Source organism: Tinamus guttatus, unplaced genomic scaffold (genome assembly GCF_059628265.1).
Source record: "Tinamus guttatus ecotype Peru unplaced genomic scaffold, ASM5962826v1 Tinamus_guttatus_pri_ptg000071l, whole genome shotgun sequence".
NCBI classification, from domain to species: domain Eukaryota; kingdom Metazoa; phylum Chordata; class Aves; order Tinamiformes; family Tinamidae; genus Tinamus; species Tinamus guttatus.
In genome coordinates this window covers 946,818-967,170 of record NW_028288605.1, presented here as the reverse complement: position 1 = coordinate 967,170, position 20,353 = coordinate 946,818, and the positions used below count along the sequence as shown (strand labels likewise).

Here is a 20,353-nt window from a genome sequence, read left to right as displayed (position 1 = left end):
CAGAAAGTCTGAACAGCTGAGCACCTTGTCTGCTGGGGCTGCAGTGGACTGTCAGGTGCTGAGCACCTACTGACTATCTGCTAGTAACTGCAGTAGGCCGTAATGTGACGCATTAGTATCTCTTCCAAAATGTGTATCATCATTCATTGCAGTAGGCTGGCATGTTTTTGAGTGCCTTCTCAAAATACCATTTTTTTCTTTGATTTTATTGAATTCCTGACCTGAAGAAATGCCTGGAGCATTTGTATTATGTGCATCCTCTTCAGTTTTTAAATCTCCACCTGTTAATATCAAATCTCCCTTTATTCTTTCTCATCGCAGAAGATCAGAAAGATGTAGTGAACCAGACGGGAGAGAGGGAGCAGAGGACCTTGGCACCTGCTGGCTGCTTCATGGATCCTTTTAGCAGGAGAAGCACAGCAGGATTGGTGCTGCCCTGATTCATATCTTTCCACTCCTGCATAATATAGCGCATAGTATATTACATAGGGGTTTTTAGTGTTCTGTTGCTGGTAGGTGGTAGAGGAGCTGTGCACAGCTGCTTAGCACATGCCAGGAAGTGTCTGCCTTGGGGAGTTGTTATTTTTGTTTGTGCTTTGCTTTTGCATTATTTTCTCTGTTCTACTGCAGCTGGCTGTGTACAGGGGAAACGTTGCAGAGTGATTGCTGCTGTTGTGCTCTTTCCCTAAAACCAATGGGTGAGGAGGGTCTGGAGGTCACGCCAACCTCTTGGAGTCACTGGAAGCTGTCAGAAAGCAGGTGCCCTGCAAGATGGGTGCGTTGGTAGGGAGTGACGTGAATCGGAGGAGGGAGAGTGGGGACTACCAGTTCTGGGGGTGAGAAGGAGGTGCGAGCACTGAGGAATGACACTGGGTTTGAGCAGCCCTTTCACCTGTTGTGCCCTCTCTGACTGCGCAGCAGCATCGCCTCTGTGTAGGGAGATATGAAACGCCACATGCCCGGCATGGTTATCCATAGTGTCCAGGGCTGGAGGAGAGGGGCAATGTAAGGCATTTCTGTTGAGGAGAGAAAAGTCAGCAGGTTACCCATTCCTCATGTGCTGTGGCTTGTCAACCCCACTTCTACTACCATAAGAAAAGAGGCTCTGCACTCACCTTGAGTGGGTGTCCTTTCATGGTGTGAAAGGGATATAGTGTGAGTGACCCTCCTCCACCAAACACCTTTTAGGCCATATATGCTCTTCTATAGTTAGCAAGGGATGCCATGCTTTGTTTTGGAGAATACAGCTTTAAAAGAATAAATCACAGGGCAAGAGGATGATACTATGGATGTGTGTCCCACAGTTCATGGCTGGAGTTAGCAACAGGTTTTTTTTGTTTGTTTGAATGAATGGAGGGAAGGCTGTGACACTAGAGGTTAGAGATCAAGCTGCTAAGAGTTGGGAGAATCAGGATGGGTGGGGAAAGTTGCAGAGATGGTAAAGCAGGAGACAGAGCTACCATGAGACAAGAGAAGCAGGTAAAGATGAAGGTAAGGTCTGGCGCACAGAAAAAGCAGGTGTGGTCTAGATGCAGGAACATGAGGATGTTTGAGAAGGCCTCCGGAGAAGGCCATAGCCTGCACATGTGGGGGATTTTCAGTTGTGCTTTTAAGAGACTGGAAGGTATGGTGCAAGTAAGTGACTGGAAAAGGATGTCACCTCATTCTTTTGCAGATATGGACTCAGATGGTGAATAGGAGAAAGTACTTAAAGATGTATCATCCACATTAGGATGTTCTTTTAAGTACATGGATTTAAGAATTGGCCTGCCACCAACCATCCTGTATAAAATCTTTTTTCAAAAACTGAATTGCATCTTATTGATAATATATTTCAGCACAGTTGGAGAAAGAAGTTGGCTCTGAATTTTTTGTACAATTGAAAAAAAGATAGATGCTTACTAAACTTTGGAATGTATCTTACTAGTTAAAATTTGCTTGAGTTTCTTCTCTCTGCAAATACTCAGATTGAATTCTGTTTTGCAGAACATTGTTCAGATCTGTATTGTACCAGAGTTTTGATGGTGTCTGTAGCCCAGAAGCCAGGATAGTTGTAAGAAGTTTAATTGTTGGCTACCATTCATCTCGGGCAATTCACTTGGTCTCTTTGTGTGTTGAATCCTCGGCTCTATTTGAAAAATAGGAGATCAAAGTCCTGTCTTAGAACGATTGACTGCATCAAATCAGAACTTAATTGGGTAAATAAGTTCTATAAAGAAAAATAAATCTAATGTCACATTCCATTTATACCCTGGCTAAATAATCTCAGAGGACTAAATCTTTACCTTGCAAAACTTTAATACATGATCTGGACATTGTGGTATATTAGTCATACAAAACATTCCTTCAGAATAACCAGCTCCTATATTCAGGGTTTGTGCATCTTGAAATATATGGTGTAGACAGTTCAAGCACTGTTGTTGAAAAGTGTTGGTGTTTTACAGACAAATGAAAAAGCCAAGATCCTGCTGTGAGCTGGTCACACTGAAAGTAATTCAAGAGAAAATTAAAATGACAACAAATGACTCTTTTTTTTTTTTAATATATATATATATATATATATAACAAACAAACTTATGCTGAGCAGAATGAGTAGGACAGAAAAGTGGGACACTTCAGAAACGGGAAAACTGAACGTTGTGCTGATACTGAAGTTGCTGATATTTGTAGATATATAGTCAGGTTATATATATATGTGTGTGTGTATACATACATATACAATTTGAAGCAAATTGCCTGCCAATTTGAAGCAATTTTTAGCGGTGTTTCCAAGCTCTAAACTGTCATACTCCCTTTAAACTATACTATTTATCCATTGCTTTCTTGGACCCACAACTTTAAGAAAGCAAGCCATTTGAGAAGCACATCTGTTTTGAGGCGTGCACGTGCGTAGGAGCTCATATTAGATGACTGTTAAAGGGTAATGCTGGGAAGCAAAAACTTGTTGGAGTTCTTACAGCACTTGAACTGCCCTGCTAGGTAGTTTTCACTTTTGCAGTTTGCATTATTAGATAACGCAATTTCTGGAGTTGGCTTGTTTAACCAGTTGTATTTGTAGAGGGAGGGGAAAAGGTGCCTTGAATTTCTAGGCTGTTTTCAGGTGCTCTTCTGTCTTGCTCTCAAAGATGAGCAGAGGAGCTTTTTGATAGTGTGCCTTGCTTGGTGACATTTGTCAGATCAGCCTTTGAGGAAGTCCATGTCAGATATAAGCTGCGCCAACCTGCTTTGATGCTCTGCAGTTTTTCAGTTCAAACACGATGTGCACTTGCAGGGTCAGGAAAAGCTTTTTGGTGGATTGCTCCTCAGTGACAGCAGAAGCAGGGAATGCCTATGAGCAACACACAGGCTTGTGAAAGCCAGACGTGTCCTGCTACCCAAAATATGGCCGTGTTTATAGTCATCTAGAGAAGAAACATCACAAAGTACCGCTTGTGCAGCGTTCGGCATGGCCTCGGGCAGCCACAAGGGCAGGAGGAACAGTCTTAGCAACTTTAATGTGTGGAAAATGTGTATTTCACCCACTGTCCAGCAAATGACAGTCACTGGAGGAGAAGCCTAGGTATTGCCCACTTGTATCAATCTTGGTTCAGGAAAATACCAGCAATTGCCTGGAAATGGTACTGCCAGTTTCCCTGTGCTGTTGTGGACTCTGGGAGCCTTCACCTCTGAGTGAGGGCAGAGAGTATTGACCAACAAGACCTGACAAGAAGGTGAGAATGATCTACTGTACCTTGTTAGATCCAAGGATAACAGACTGTTCAGCTTGGAGAAGGTTGAATTCTGAAGGGTAGGAAGCAAGTTGAAGCTGAAGTTGAGTATTTCTGTGGTGACAGGTAGCTGTTCAGGAATTTCTGTCAGACCTAAACCTTCACAGCTATAGCTTTTATTGACTGTAATCTGTGGAAAATACATAGTGAACCTCTGAAATACAGACTCTGAATATAAATATGTATGTTTATTGTGTCCAGTTCTGGGCTCCACAGTATAAGAGGGATGTGGAGCTGCTGGAGAGAGTCCAGCGCAGGGCCACAAGGATGATCGGGGGCCTGGAACATCTGCCCTATGAGGAGAGGCTGAGGGAGCTGGGCCTGTTCAGCCTGGAGAAGAGAAGGCTGAGAGGGGATCTAATCAGTGTATATAAATACCTCAAGGGAGGGAGTGCAGAGGATGGTGCTGGTCTCTTTTCAGTGGTGGTCACTGACAGAACTAGAGGTAAAGGCCACAAACTGAAGCACCAAAAGTTCCACAGGAACTTAAGGAAAAATTTCTTAACAGTGAGGGTGACAGAGCCCTGGAACAGGCTGCCCAGAGAGGTTGTGGAGTCTCCTTCTCCGGAGATCTTCCAAACCCGCTTGGACGCAGTCCTGTGCCACGTGCTTTAGGTGACCCTGCGTATGCAGGGGGGTTGGACTAGATGACCTCTAGAGGTCCCTTCCAACCCTAAGCATTCTATGATTCTATGATTCTATGTAAGTTGCACACTTTAAAAAGCAAACAGAACTTTGAATTATTTAAAAATGTAGTAATCATAACTTTGTGAAATCTTAACATAGGCTTGAAATGCAGAATCCCAGGACTATATGGAGTGTTTTTAAAATGAAAGCCTTGAATAGCTCTTGCACTAATCTGAAGCATCTCATCTATACTATTGTGCTTATCAAAGTTAACACGTTTGAAGAATGTTTATTGTTCTAGATGAATTATTAATCCATAAGAAAGACTTTTAATATTATTATATTAGTATATATAGTATATTAGTATATATATATATAGTATATTAGTATTTTTAATATTAATTTTCATGAATTCTGTAAGATGGCTTAATCTAAAATAAATTTTATGAGAAACTTGCAGAGTGGAGGAAGAAGAGCAGGCCTAGAAAAGTTCAGATTAATAGAATTTGAGTTGCTGTTAGATGCTGCAGTAAGAGAATGGTAGGAACGCTCAGCTCATGCTGGGTATTGAGAATATCTGATACAGCAAGTCTTCAAATTTTCTATGAAGACTTTCAGTTTAAGTGGAAAAAAAAAGCCCTATTATATAGAAAAGTCTACTCTTTGAATACCAGAGGAATTCATTAAACATATCTGACCTGCCTATGCCTCCAGACAGTGGTGCATAGTGCTGCAGTCAATCAAAGTCTGGGCCTATGGATGTCGATCCATGCACGAAAATCCAGCCCTGGAATCACCTGGTGCCGCCATTTCAGGCAACAGGAATGCTCAATGTATTGAGCGTTGCCAAGGGCTGCACAGCAGTGATTAGTAGTTAACACACCTGGTGCAGCATGGCAAGCAAGACTGAGGAGAGATCGCCAGCAGCATCCTCCTGTCCCCACTGAATCCACCAAAATTATTTGGTGCACGAGGCCCAACTGGGAGGGATGGGGTCTCTGGACAAGCTTGATGGCAGCAGCAGCTTTGAAAACATCCTGCTGGGAAGCTCAGAGGCTCTTGACTCACGTGCAAGTGGGTATGAGCTCTGAGCACATGTTAAACGGTTGACTAACATGACCACAGGGTTTCTTTTTCTCACCGTCTCTTAGCTAAGAGAAACATTATTTAAACTATGTGCACCAGTATCACAACGTATAATTTGCAAGCTTTTGGGTTACCTTGGGCAGCATACAGCTGAAAGGGCCACCTTAGAGAGGACTATGCACTCGTGGCTGGAACGCTCTGCTGAATGTGCAGCCGCACGCTCGAGCCTGGCCAGGCAGCCCTATCTGCTGCTTCCCTGAGGCTGCCCAGGGAAGGTCCTGTCTGTGCAAGGCTGACAGGAGACATTTGCAGAGGGAGAGATGTTAAGATACAAATGACGTGTGCTGGGGCTGCACTGCGTTTTTGTTTAGGTGCAAGCGTGCAGCGCCCTGGGGCATGGTGCATCGTGCAGACCTGGCCACACGAGCATTGCCTGGTGTGTTGTAGACCAAACAGAGCTGCCGCCTTCCGGCGGGACAGGAGACCAGGCAGAAATGCACTCATCAAACAGCCCCACTGGAGAATGAAAAGCTTTTACAAGAAGGTGATCGGGGGGAGGCTTCTTGGCTGCCCCCTTCCCTGGGGGGCGTTGGGGTCTGGCAGGGCCGTGTCCCCTGGGCCACGTGTCCCTACCACGGCAGCAGCGGGTGCAGAGCCGGCTCCTCATGGTGATGCACAGGCTGGGTGCCCGTCCAGAGGCACCTAGATAATGTCGCTATAGAAAAAGCTGAAGGCAGGCTCAGGAAAAGCCTGGCCTTTTAATACTGATGAGCGAAAAAGAACCCATGGAGCTGGCTGCTGTAACATGCAGTTTGAAGAAAAAAAAAGAAATCTTAAAAATAGAAGTACTACTCTGGGCTTCATTCCTGCTGACCCTGGGGAAAAAAAAAAAAAAAAAAAAAGGTTTTTCTTGTTCTTTCTCTTTTCATGTGATATAGCAAGTCCTAAACTGCAAATACCTGTTTATGAGCAAGACGCACCATCATCCCATCCTATACAAATTCCTGTATAGAGCATAGCATAAGAGACAAAATCCTCATATCTGTTCTCTGTCTAGCTCTGATACTTGCTATAAATATCCCTTTGAGATTTTTGTCATTTTTTCAAGCTTTCTCGAAAGTAAAAGGGCAGATGAAAAAGAGATAGCGATGGTGCATGGACATGTGTGAGAATGAGCAAGGGAAAGTGAGCGCCTGCACAAGTGACTGATTTAACCCAGCACATTTCAAGACATCCACTTTATTTCTCTGATAAAGGCTTTCAGATCCTCTGAGAAAAACCTCTCAGCAATTTTAAACAATCAGATGTCAGCACCCAAGTAGGTCTCTAAGATTGATCATCTCCATAAAAGATTCCTTTATCTCAGCAGAGACCAGTGCCCATCACTCACCTCGGTGCACATCATATCTGCCACGCTGGATGCTTCCTGGCCAACGCAGGCGAGCGCTGTGAGAACCGGCAGGTATAAATAACCAGCCGTTACAGTGTTAGGTGTATTCTTAATAGGGGTGATCTTCTGATATCTTCTCTTAAAGTGGAAGAGGACAGCAAGGTTGAGGCAAACTGGAGCAGCCTGTTAGAAAGCAGGCTGTAAGAAAGCAGCACTTGCCAAACCTCCCAGGCTTGGTGCCAGGAGAAATAGCAGTTTCAGAGTGAGAGAGGAACTTCCTTGCTTTAAATATAGTCAAATGACTGTGCACTGATGTTTTTTTCTTGGACAGAGTAGGTGCAAAACATGGAAAATGAGAGAAATTCGTCTTTACATTCATGTAAGACAAAATCTCCCCACTAAAGGCAGTGGAGTTATTTGAGAGCGAAATAGGAGGCAGAGCAAAAAAGAGGGAGATGAGAATACAGCTTTCCACCAACATGCAATTCAATGCAGTAAAAAGTCTCTTGGGTTGGCTAGTTTGGTGCTGAAGCTCACAAGAGTCTGCAAAACAGCTAAAGCAGAGGCACAAGTCCTGCAACTTATTTCTCTTCTGGGTTTTTGGTAAAAGAAACTTTCTTTTTGTAAAAGGGATCACTATGCTGAAAAATATTCTTCATTAGCAACTGTAAACACTCAAAAGTGTTATCTCCATCTGCAAATGAACTCTTTTCCCCGAGTATTTTGATTATTGATGCTGATCGGCCTTCTGAAGGGGAGCCATGTTGCTTATGAGCTGCAAGGCAGGCACTTGTGGGCTTTTTCTTGTACTTTTTTTTTCCAGGATAAGAGTAGGCTCCTAAGTCTATGGTAGGGCCTCTCCAGGGCTTTACAGGGGAGCTCCCTCCCCTTGTTAATGAAGTGGGGAGGACAAGCTGGGCCATCTTGGCTGGTGTGGGGTTTGCTGGGGCAGGGGTGTCATCCCAGGGGCTGCCTTGGTTGGCCAAATGAGCTGTTGAAAAGCTCCATATACCCCACTATACTATTTTTACAGACAATTCCACATCTATTGAAATTCCTGTTCTCCCTGAGGTCGGTAGCAAAAAGGTCAAACAATTAAATACCTGAGATGTCTAATTGCATTTTACTTGGGGCTTCCATGGTGCTGCTCAAAGGTCTGAGTAATGGTCTTGCAGGCACAGCAGTGGGTCCCTGTGTGGGAAACAGTGTGATGTAGCCTTAGCGCAGCCCGAGGTGTATGTCGGAGCCTGGCTGCCTCCCCTCGCCCTTGCACCCTGCTTCTTGTTTCTGGCAGGATGCAGAGAATTGGAGGTAAAAACACTCCCTTAAGCTACCCATATCAGAAAATTCAGTTTTAAGATAAATGTGCTGTTTTGCAAGGAATGACTTTTAAATCAGATGGGGATATCGACTTAAGCTAATCCTACCTCTTTCTGCTTTGCAAATATATTAATATAAATGTTGTGGAATTTTACATAGTCTTAATAGGACAGGAATAACCCCAATTGTGTGGAAAATCTCACTGTCAAGAACTGAATGTCCAAAAAGGAGACAGAGGAGTCCTAAAACTTGATTCAAGTAAAGGGAGAATCCATGGGGCATATCGCTGTGAGGTCTCTCCAATTGCTGGAGGACACAGCCCCCCTTTTATCCTAATTTCCCGACCGAGGGACGCCCTCTCCTTTTCCCCATTGGCCAAGGGACTCGGTAGTTACAGCCTTCCCAGCCTGCCTACACCAAACTCCCTGCCTCCTGCCATCTGCTCTCACCTGAGCTCACGGACTCCTTTGTCCCCCTTGCCGAAGAATGTGGGGGAATTCCCTTATTTCCCTCCTTTGTAAAGGCCCCCACCTCTTGGCAGATGCTCTTTTGTCCCACTCGCTCATGGCTCCGCTCAGTCTCTCCCCTCCTTTTGTCCTGCTCTTCAGCCAGACTGTGGGGGAATTCCCTTATTGGTGAACACGCAAACTTGAGCATTCATCTGCTCATCTGCAAAGCAATGCCTCAGTACGCTCTCCCTGCAAATACTGCTTTGGCATGGCTACACTTGTATGTTACCCTCTCTGGCTATGCTGGGATTTTTCAAAAATCTACTTTGGAAAATGCTTTGAGCAGCTTAGTGCTGGAGCCACCTTTTACTGCATGAAGCAGCCATGGAATTTTTCTTTTTTTTCTTTTTTCTTTTTTTTTTTTTTACTGAAGTAAAAAATGGTCTTTTATTTTTCTCATAAGCAGGCCAAATACCCTGTATTCTCACTCCCTTATTATACTTATCATATAACTTTTGTACTGTATATACATTACTTTTATATGCCATACTCATATTGTTAAGTCTGGTTCCCCAGCCCACAAGCGTGACAGAAGCAGAGAGGCCGATAGATGCAGGATCCAGCTTTATTACCAGCTAGCTGGGGTCCCCGGCTCACCCTCAAAGGGGGAATCTTGCACAAGGACCCCCCTGGTGTCGCGCGCAGGGTTTATATACCAGCAAGGGGAAGGCGGTTACACAAAATCGGGTATTTCCTTTTAAGGTCTGATCGCCACGGGTTCTCTTCGGATTGGTCATCTTCATTAGGCAATTCTTTCCTTGGTTGTAAGGGTTTTACAGAAGCATTCTCACATTCCCCTCTTCTCCTTGTTCATTTTTGAGAATTCCTTCTCATCTTGGTCGTCCAAATCTAGATACTGTTGTCACATCACCATTAATTGTACAGTACCCACCCGATCCTTTACAAATTCTATTACACGATTTAGGATACAAGGTCCTAACGTCAGGATCAGGAGTAGGATTATTACCGGCCCGAGTAAAGCGGATACCAAAGTGATAATCCAAGGGGATTGATTGTACCAAGTTTCGAACCATCCTTGTTGGCTCTCTTGCTCCTTTTTGCGCTTTTCGAGCCCCTCCCTAACCTTGGCCAGTGAATCTCGGACCACCCCCTTGTGGTCTGCATAAAAACAACATTCCTCGCCCAAAGTTGTGCATAACCCTCCTTGCTGTAGGAACAAAAGGTCCAACCCTCATCTGTTTTGCAAGACAACCTCTGACAGGGAGGTCAGTGACTTCTCTAAGTATGATATCGATTTTTCAATTATCCTCATCTACAGCAGCTCGTAATGAGGCCAATTTTTGAGGTTGTAAAGTTAGGGATGCTATTCCTGTTCCAGCCCCCGCTATTCCCAACCCTACTAAGGTTGCTATGGTAAGTGTGGTTATTGGTTCCCTTTTCATTATTCTTGACTTCCCCTGCCCCCAGTGAATGTACATACTCTCTTCTTGATGATACAATATGTGAGGAACTACTGAAACCTGTATACAATATTCCTTGCTCTCATTGAACACCGTTAAGGCAAGACGGGGTGTTAATCCTGTTTCCGAACATATCCACCATCCTCCTTCTTGAGGTATTGCCCATTTCTCTCCTCCTGTCCTGTTGATCACTTCCACTTCCACCCCGCAAAGCATCTTTCTATTGCGGGATACCTTTACCTTCCTGTTTTCCCATTTGCACTGAGGAGGACTATCCAGAGTGCTGAGGTTGTAGGTAGAATTGAGTCCAATTGCCTCATAGAAGGGGGGTCTAATGTCGTAACACAGCCAACACGCTGCAGTGGCATTCGGGTTGGTTTGGTTCAAGGTCTCATATGCTGCCCTAACCAATTTCCAGAGAGGGTCGTCACCGGTCTCTTCTTTTCCAAACCCAGGGACTTGGGTAGTGTCATCCCTACGAGGGGAGGATACATAGCCCTCTGGGCTACGGGTGGTTAACCCCGCTTTCCCTCTTGTTTCGTCTTTTTGTTTCCGTTTCTTTTGTCCCTTAGACCCCCTTCAATACTCTGTTCGGGCCTATAAGTTGTTCTAACCCAACTTCGTCCTTTCGAATAAGGATTAAGCCTCCCCTATCCGTCCCTGGTTCCCAATATCTAACCCCCCATATTTTCCCCAACCTCCATCCTGGATCCTCAGGGCTTGTAGCAGTGAGGATGAAATGGTTATAACCGGAACCCCTGACTCCCCCGCTCCAATCATATTTGGGAGGGTCACAGCCCTTTGGTCCCCATTCCACCTTTAAGTACTCATCAATCTGTGAAGGGTAATCCCATGCTGAAATGGTCACACATTCCCAATATGCACAATAATATTGATTGGGGCTATTGCAATACCCCTTCCCCGGATTCGAAGCAGGGCAGAAATAATACGCTCTTAGGTTCTGACACGGGGATATGGGAGCTAGAGTACATAGATCAGCAGTAAAACTAGGGGAGCCCGCCGTTACCCTAGTCTGTATCACCTGCCCATCCTCCCACCTTGCCAGAGTCCATTTATAAGGCTGATGGGGGCTCTTTCCTGTTACCAGTCGAGTCGTCACCAGAACTAGGACCAGGAGATGCCACATTCTGTCGTTTGACGTGGATCTTTAGGGGGTTCTTAGGATTCTGCTGGACCTCCCACTTCTCAGCTTCCTCTCGTTCTGGAGGGGATGCCCTTCGCACATGCAAGCGATGTACCCACGGGCCGATTCCGTCAACCTTTAGAGCAGTGGGGGTTACAAGAACCACAACATAAGGTCCTTTCCACTTTGCTTCTAATGACTTTCGGTGATGCCTTTTTACCCATACCCAGTCTCCCGGTTCAAGATCATGCATGGGTTCCATAGGCCCTTTTCCTTGATTATAGATCCTTATGTACTTGATACACGGCCTGGACTGCCTGAAGCATTATCTTTTGTTCCCGGTTCAATTCTCCTTTCCCCTTCTCTTAGTGGGTACACCGGAGGTGGAGTCCCATACATGATTTCGAAGGGGGCAAGATTCAGAACATAGGGTGTGTTTCGTTCCTGGAAAATAGCAAAGGGAAGGAGTGTCACCCAGTCCCCGCCAGTCTCTGTTACCAACTTTGTTAAAGTCTCTTTTAAAGTTCGGTTCATTCCACTTGCCCCGAGCTCTGGGGTTATACTCACAATGTAATTTCCACATAGTCCCCAAAATTTGGGCTAAGTTCTGAATGATACTTTCCACAAAGGCAGGTCCAGTGTCCGATCCTATAATCTCCGGGACCCCATAGCATGGAATTATTTCCTCTAACAACACCTTGGCTACCACCTGGGCAGTTTCACGCTTAGTGGGAAAGGCTTCTATCCAACCCGAAAAGGTGTCTACCATAACCAACAAGTACTTATATCCGTATTTTCCAGGCTTGATTTTGGTGAAATCTACCTCCCACGACCTTCCAGGTCTCCAACCCCTTTCCCCGATCCCCAGATGTTGTCCTGCCCTCTTTCCAGGTTTCATCACCTGACACACTATGCACTCCTCTATTATTCTACAGCCTACCGCCCCCTGGTTGTGGAACTGCAGTTTGGCCGTTTCCAAGAGTTTAGCTGCTTTTCTTTCTCCCAGATGGGTTGACTTGGGCAGCTGAGTTAATAATTGTTCCCCCAAAGTCTGTAGTATTATCAAGGTGGAATCCGAACCTCGGTACCACCCATCCTCTCCTTTCTTTAAGTTCCCATTGTGCCTTATCCACTGCAGATCTTCTTCAGAGTATACTGGAGTTGGTGGCAACTGGCCCATTCCCGGCGGAGGGAGGTTTAGCGCCATCGCATTACTTCTTTTCCGATGGGTTCACGCGCGGCCAGTTTTGCAGCCTCATCTGCTGCTTGATTCCCTCTGCTGATTTGGTCCCTTGCTTTTTGATGCCCTGGGACATGGATCATGGCTATCGCCCTAGGTTTATGTATGACTTCCAATAAGTGAAGTATCTCTTGCTTGTTCCGAATCTCTTTTCCCGACGATGTTAAAAATCCCCTTTCCTTGTAAATGGCCCCATGTATATGCACAGTCCCATACGCATAGCGACTGTCCATGTATACAGTCAATCTTTTCCCTTCTGCCATTTCTAGGGCTCTTGTTAGAGCAATGAGTTCTGCTTTGCACTGGCTCTATATCCTAGCCGAGCCAGTTCCCTAACCAAATCTTCAGTGCCCCTTGCACATTCCTCTTTGGTTGTTCCTGCCAGAAGTATGTAATCTACATACTGCAGCAGTGTTAGTTCCTGGTGGGTGCTACGGTACAACTGCAGATCCTCACTCAGAGCCTCATTAAATAGGGTTGGCGAGTTTTTAAACCCTTGTGGTAGCCTAGTCCATGTGAGTTGTCTTGCTATCCCTTGCTGCATGTCCTCCCATTCAAAAGCGAAAATGTATGAGGGGTTATACCCATTCTCGCTTCTTTTGTCATAGGATATTGCCAGACTCGGACCGGTTCCGCTCCTGGTTTCAGTTCCACAACTATCGGGGCTCTGCGACTAGCCACTCCTACTCCTGCCGTTTCTGCCCATGCTTCTGGAATCTCCCGCACCCACCTTTCCATTTCTTTCGGTATTTCCCCCGTCCCCCTTTGCTGATATATCCGATACTCGTCCTCTAATCGCATAGTCAGTACATGTATCGGGTTTCCCTCCCCGTCGCTAACCTTCACCCCTCCTTCCTCAAAGTATATTCTAGCCCGTAGCTTGGTCAATAGGCCCCTTCCCAACAGGGGTGCCGGGCATTCCGGTATATAGATGAAAGAGTGAGTAACCTGCTTAGTACCTAGATCCACCCGGCGGTTTGTGGTCCATTGATAAGATTTAATCCCATTCACCCCCTGCACCCAACTGGTTTTCTTTGTTAGCTTCCCCCTATCCTTGTTCAATACCGAGTGTTCCGTTCCCGTATCTACCATATATCCTACTGGTTTCCCTTCCACTTCTAACGTTACCCAAGACTCGGGGAAGGGGGCCGAGTCCCGACACCTTCAGTCACTTTCCCCCTCCCCCGCCAGTAATACCTGGGTTTGGAGTCTATAGTTAAAAGGCCCTGTCTTCCCACCGGCCCCTCCTCTTCTTCTCTCGGGGCACTCATTCTTCCAGTGGCCCCTCCCCTTACATATGGCACACTGGTCTCTTTCCAGCCTCCTTCTCTCTCCTCCCCCACCTTCCCGCACTTCTCTCCCTGCCTCCTTTTTCCCTTTGCCGGCGTAAAAGATTCTCGCTAATTCTTTCTGGTTACGCCGGTTTTCCCTCGCTTGGAATTCCCTATCTTCCTTTCGCAGTCTCTCCTGCCTTTCCTCGGGCGTCTCTTGATTATTGTAAACCTTTTCTGCTATTTTCAATAGGTCCTGTATAGTCTGTTCCCCCACTCGATCTACCTTTTGCAGTTTTCTCCTGATATCGGAGGCTGCCTGATTTACAAATGCCAGTATGACGGCTGCCCTGTTTTCTTCTGCCAAGGGGTCTAACGGAGTATATTGTCTAAAAGCCTCTAATATTCGCTCCAGAAATGCCGCTGGACTCTCAGTCGGCTCCTGCCTTACCACATTAACTTTAGCCAAGTTGGTGGGCTTACGTGCCGCCGCCTGGAGGCTGGCCATCAGAGTCTGGCGGGATACTCGGAGACGCTCCCTACCTTCCGCCTAGTCGAAATCCCACGGGGGTCGCATTAACGGGAATCCTTCCTCTATCAGGTTCTGTTGGGTGGTAGGTCTCCCATCCACCCCTGGTCCAAGTTTCCACGCTTCCGATAGGATCCGTTCCCGCTCCTCTGTTGTAAATAAAACCTTTAACAGCTGCTAAAAGATCAATTAATGCTGAACAAAGAAGGAGGGTTAGTTTGTCTTTGCCCCATTTCAAGCGATATTCGATTGAGGAAAACACAGACACAAAGCACATAAAGCGACAGACAACAATTCCACACACACAACACCCAAAATTTCTTTTCCTTTTGCACGCGTTCCTTGACCTTTCACCACGGGGTTTACCTTTCACCCCTGTTTTACCTTTCACCACGGGGTTTACCTTTCACCCCCGTTTTCCTAATAACCACAGGGTAGTGGGGACGTCTCCCACACTACCCGGCTGGCTACCCTGCGGTGCGTCCACCTGGGCGCTCGCCAGCCTTTCCCTCGGGCCCGCTTATCCTGCTTACCCTAAGCTGTCCTGGGCGTCTCTTAGGCTTTGCCCGCCGACAGGGTGGAATCCCGGACGAGCCCCCAAAATGTTAAGTCCGATTCCCCAGCCCACAAGCGTGACAGAAGCAGAGAGGCCGATAGATGCAGGATCCAACTTTATTACCAGCTAGCTGGGGTCCCCGGCTCACCCTCAAAGGGGGAATCTTGCATAAGGACCCCCCTGGTGTCACGCGCAGGGTTTATATACCAGCAAGGGGAAGGCGGTTACACAAAATCCCGTATTTCCTTTTAAGGTCTGATCGCCACGGGTTCTCTTTGAATTGGTCATCTTCATTAGGCAATTCTTTCCTTGGTTGTAAGGGTTTTACAGAAGCATTCTCACAACATCAGTAATAAAAGGTGCTTAATAAAAGGCTCTACCACTGTGGCTGTGTTCAGCCAGATGGGTTGGAAATTGTGAATAATATCTCTGTGAAAATGGTCAATAATATCTCTGCATTCTTTTACCCACTCAACTTCTCTATTTTAAAGACTTTATTTTCTTTCTTTTTTGTCCCCAGTTCAAAGAAACATATTAACATCTGCTCCTTTTCCGGTGAGCACCTTTTCCTGATCAGCATCCAGCCCGGTGCCAAACAACGTAAGGTATCCCGCCTCAGTGTGGCTGTGTTTGAGGTAACAGGTACCGTACGCGCCGCTCTGTTGGGGTCAGCCTGGGGCCGGTGAGGGGCAGTGTCTCCTCGGAGACTGGGAGGGGGAGCTGAGCGGGAGAGGCGGGAGCTGCAGCCACGCGGCCAGCGCGTGACCAGACAGCTTATTGGGCGGCCTCACACGTGGTCGGCGCGGGATCACCTGCCTGATTGGCTGGTTGGCCTGCTGGGCTCCGCATGCTGCCGGGCGGGGCGGGGCGGGGGCTGCTTCGGGCGTGGAAGCTCTGTAAGTGGCGTTTAACCCTAAATAAAGGTCTGTGGCTCACCCTTGCAGGGACCCTGCTCCTCCATACACCCACAGTGCTCCAGTTGGGGGTTTGCTCAGTCCCAAGCTCCACTTGCTGCAGATGTTCATTTGCTGTTGGCACGACACTTTCCCTTGCTGTTCTTCAGAAATGTGCCTCATTTTTTCTCTGCTTCTTATCTCCCCAGTGATCCTGCCTTATTACTGTGTATGAGCTCTGGAGAGATGTGTGCCACTGAGGAAGGAGCAAGCAGAGCACGCAGCTCAGGGCTTCGCCGCGTGTCCAGGCTGGGTGAGTTTGTCAGGCCCAGGCCCGGAGCAGCAGGGTTGATTTTCAGCTCTTTCAGAGACCTTTGGGTGAAGGCCTCGCTGTGCTGCCAGGGTACCTCGCTGCAGGGCAGCGATCAGGTGTCTGCAGGAGTCTTATCCAGCAGTGGCCTTCCACGGTGGTGACAGCCGTGCCCCCGAGCTTGGCGCTGTGGCTCAACTTTGTGCTCACGTATTGCGCCACCTCCACAGCATCAGCAACCTTTGTGCCGACACCATAAGCAGCCCCCAGCAGAGTGTGTGTGCCCGGAAACGCTCCCTGCGCTGCCAACCACTGCCACACCTCAAGGAGAAGGATCTGTGGGGTGAGCAGCTCCCATGGTGGCTGGGCTCCAGCCTCCAACGCGAGGCCATTAGGAGCTCTGGCCTGGCGCATGCTGCGTTTCCTCTCAGCGTTTCCTCTGTCAGCAGGGCCCCTTGCCTGACCATGCTCACTGGCGCTTGTGGTGGTGAGATGGTGTTTCCTTGATCTTCTTTAGCTCTTGTTCCTTATTTTGTCATTGGCTGCTAGGAGTGGTTGGTCCCTGCCCTGTGCCACTTGCTACAGGGCTGGGTGCTGCATTACTGCTGTGTGTCCATGCACCTTGCGGACGAGCGGGATTTCACACAAGGAGGTTACTACATCTGTGCTCAATGGTCTATGCTACAGCGGCTCGCTGATGTCTTTTGTGGTTCATGGGATTTTTGTCAGTCCTCTTAAGCCTGACAGGTTTCATGTTTTCCTTATAAGTGGTAATAACAGGGCTGTAGCATAAAAGCAAAAGGATGTTGCCCTTCATGCTCAAATCCTCCTCTCAGCTCCCCTTTCTCCCACAATGTGGATTAAATAGCCTTGCAAGTTAAATCATGTAATCAAAGCCAAAGGGTAAAAATTAGAGTCTGGATTAATAGGAAGATAAATTTAACCGTGTATTAGGAAAGAGGGAGTAAGAAATTATTTTCAAATATAACCCATGGATTTAATGCGATGTATTGTTTCACATTTGTGCCTGAAAGTGTTGCTTCTCTGAACTGGAAGCCCTTGCAAAGATGGGAGCGTGTTTAAGTGCTGGAATGCAGCTGCTCTCCGTGATTTACGAGCACACACACAAATGGGTATGTGCACTCCTGAAATAAACTGTAGAATGAGGAGAAGCTAGATTATAGAGATAATTAAAAGGTACCAAGTAAGATGGAAACATAGTTATAAATTAACCGATAAAGGCAGAGAGCTGAAGGAGGGGAAAAGGAGTTTCTTTTGGAGGTGGGGTGAAGTAGAGCTCTATGTAGCAGCACTTAACCACCCAGCCCCAAGTCTTTCCATAAGCTCTGAGCAGGTCCATACAGCAACTGTGCAAATATTATATGTCAAAATCAGATAAAATGTACTGTTTCCGTTGGCTTTGCACTAAGATTTTTTCATTTTATTCAAACCTGCAACTCAGAGTGAAACTCTGGGAGGCAAGGGACTAATGAAACTCCTGTGGATGAGAACCAAATCCAAAATTGGCACATGCATATGAGAAACGCGTTGCCAACATTTTTCTACAGCTTTTATTCCACTTCAGTGTTTTTTGCTTTTGCTCTGCAGCTGATGCCCACGAGATGGGGCTTTTCCAACACCGCTACTCCATGCTTCATCACAGCCCTTCTGTAGAACTGCTGGGAGATGGCAATGGCACGCTACTACACATTTTATTTCCGTTACAATATTTCTAAATTGCATAGGCTTTTATGAAAAATTAGCATTCAAAAAAAAAAAAAAAAAACCCTGGAGCATGATGTGCATTTTGTCAGGCCTCCTCATCAAGCGGCTCCTTGGAAACCAAGTGCTGAACCTGCTCATGGTGGCAGTGGGTCTTTGCCAGACAACATGCTGTGCTGGAGGGCAGCTCTGTCCCTCCGTTATTCTGGTGCTGCAAAGGGAAACCCAGCGTGTCCCACACCTGCACTGCATGCAGGTGGCAACGTACAACATGCACCAGCCCTTGATGGATGGCTCCGCTTCCTTGTCCAAACTGCAAGAAGTTCCCACTTCTGCATCCCTTGTTGCTGCCAGCACCCACCCCTTCGCTTTCTGCTTTGTCCTCATTGGCCCCACTCCCTGTGAATTCTCACAGTGGAAGGAAAAGCATTTAGATGGTATTTTCCTATTATGAGTACTGAAGAACCTCTTTTGCATGAGCTGGCCTTCGATCAAGTCATGTTGGTGAAGTCAAACCCCTGGTTCCCCCTCCTTTGAGCAGCTTTCCCACCTGCACCACGTAGCATGAGAAGGTGAACAGCAGCAGCTGGGTCCATGGCTTTCATTGTGGGAGTTTCTAGAGAAACTGTTGTAATTAGGGCCAGGATAATATGCAATATTCATAATGCTTGAAGGGAGTATAACCTGAAAACATTTTGCTTGCTGTTTGTCTTGTGAGCTGTGGAGGGCTGCTTTGGCATTGTCAAGTTAGTGTTTTCTGTACATGATGTATCTGTTTGTATGAAGAAGATAAGCAGTTATCTTTGCAGAAGGATGTCATTGGCAACACGCGCCTGCCTCAGAGCGGCTACGGCCATGATAACGGGTGAGTGGAGCAGGTGGGGCAGAGGTTTAGCTCCTGAGGAGGCACCGGGGGAATTTGTTTGGCAGCTTATTCCTCCCTGCTCCAATGACAGCAGGAAAGCTGATTGCTGCTTCCCAGGCATGCGGGGTCTTAAATTTTCACTGCCAGAGGAATTGGCTGTGTGGAAATCACAGCAAGGTAAATAGGGTTCAGCTATTTAGGGCAGGGTGCTGTCGCAGCCAGATCTGGTAACACTGCACCTGTCCAAGTTCCCATGCGAAATCTTAGTTTGCAAAGCCTACATTTTAAAAGTTTTCTTCCATACGCTTTAAAAGGGCCCTTCCCCCACTCCTCCTCCCCAGCTCCCTCCTCCCGTACCCCCCATGCTTTTATAACAGAGAAAATAACAGGGGAAACTTTAGAGGAAAGGCAAAAACCTCCTGGGAGGTATAGCTCCCAAGCAGAGTGTCATCCTCTTTCCACAAACTGCTGGGGCTCAAGCAAAATCTCTAACATGCTGTAGGCATTTTGCAAGCACCGTGGTCTCTTCAAGACAGGGTCAGTGACAGAGTCACTGTAATTTCAATGCATTTACTCTTAAGACCATCCCACAGTGACTGAAGAACGCAAGCAGGAAGCTCTAGGGAGTAGGCAGAAGTTGGGTTGTGCTGCTGCTGGGATGCACATTGCTGTAGTTGCCTTCCCATCAGCTGAAATTTGTTAATCTGTCTTCCCCTCTCAAAGTGACCTTCTTTGATGTAGTGCTCCTTGGGCTGATGCTTTGCCCTTGTTTTCCTTGTTCTTTTGTGGACAGTAATAGGGATGCTAATACAGATTCTTTAAATATAGGCTTAAAGGCCTAATTTTCATAAATGTGTGGGCATAATTGTGCATGCCTAGCACGTAGCTACCATGCACCTCGTCTGTGTGTGTGCAGTTGCCATACTTGCCTATCTGGATCTGATTTGCACACGCAAGTGCCTGTGTAGGTGCAGTGACTTGCCATTTGCATGTCCAAATACAAACATGTTTCAAATCATTCAAGAAAACCCAAAATGCGTGGTCGTGTGTGCATGTTTGGGTTTAAATGGGGAAGGTTTCCTGGGGACGGGCAAATGTCCATAACTGCTTATGGACTTCACTATTGTGTAAATTCCTTCCAACTAACTGTTCCAGGTCCTGAAGTGTCTGACTTAATCTGCCTCCAGGAGAGCTGCCCAGTCGGAGGGAGGGATTGCTCCGTGTGGGAGTGTGATGCGGGGAACGCTGCTTCCAGAAGGAAGGGATGGGTGAAAAGCCCATGAGCCCAGCTGCCTGGTCGCCCCTGTGTGCAGGTCCCTTCTCCAAGGCAGAGCTAAGGCGAGCGGGGCCGTGCGCCTGCAGTGGGAGCTGGAGCAGCCCAGCAAGATGGCCCCGCAAGGCCCTGAAGCACCATTAGGGTGAACACTTCTCCCCTACCATTCTTTGCCAGGGAGATGAGGCACATGCTATCTATTTATAAACACCCCTGCCATGGCTATTTATTTAGATGACAAAAAACAGTAAAAGGAGCTAATAACCCGCCATATAAATATTACTGGTTGAAAGGCCTGGGATAGGAATTATTTGAGATTTCCATGAGCTTCACATGGTAAGGGTATGAGTGATTTAGACTGGTGATTATTCAAGACATGGGGTGTGATTAGATTTTTAGGATTTGGAAGGACTAGACTTGCTTGTGAAGT

The 20,353-nt window shown here is 46.8% G+C and overlaps 1 pseudogene; it reads right to left on the bottom strand.

Annotated features, from left to right (window-relative positions):
- Positions 1 to 11,193: 11,193 nt before the first annotated feature.
- LOC148595728 (uncharacterized) lies at positions 11,194 to 16,477 on the bottom strand (annotated as a pseudogene).
- Between the last annotated feature and the right edge of the window lie 3,876 nt (positions 16,478 to 20,353).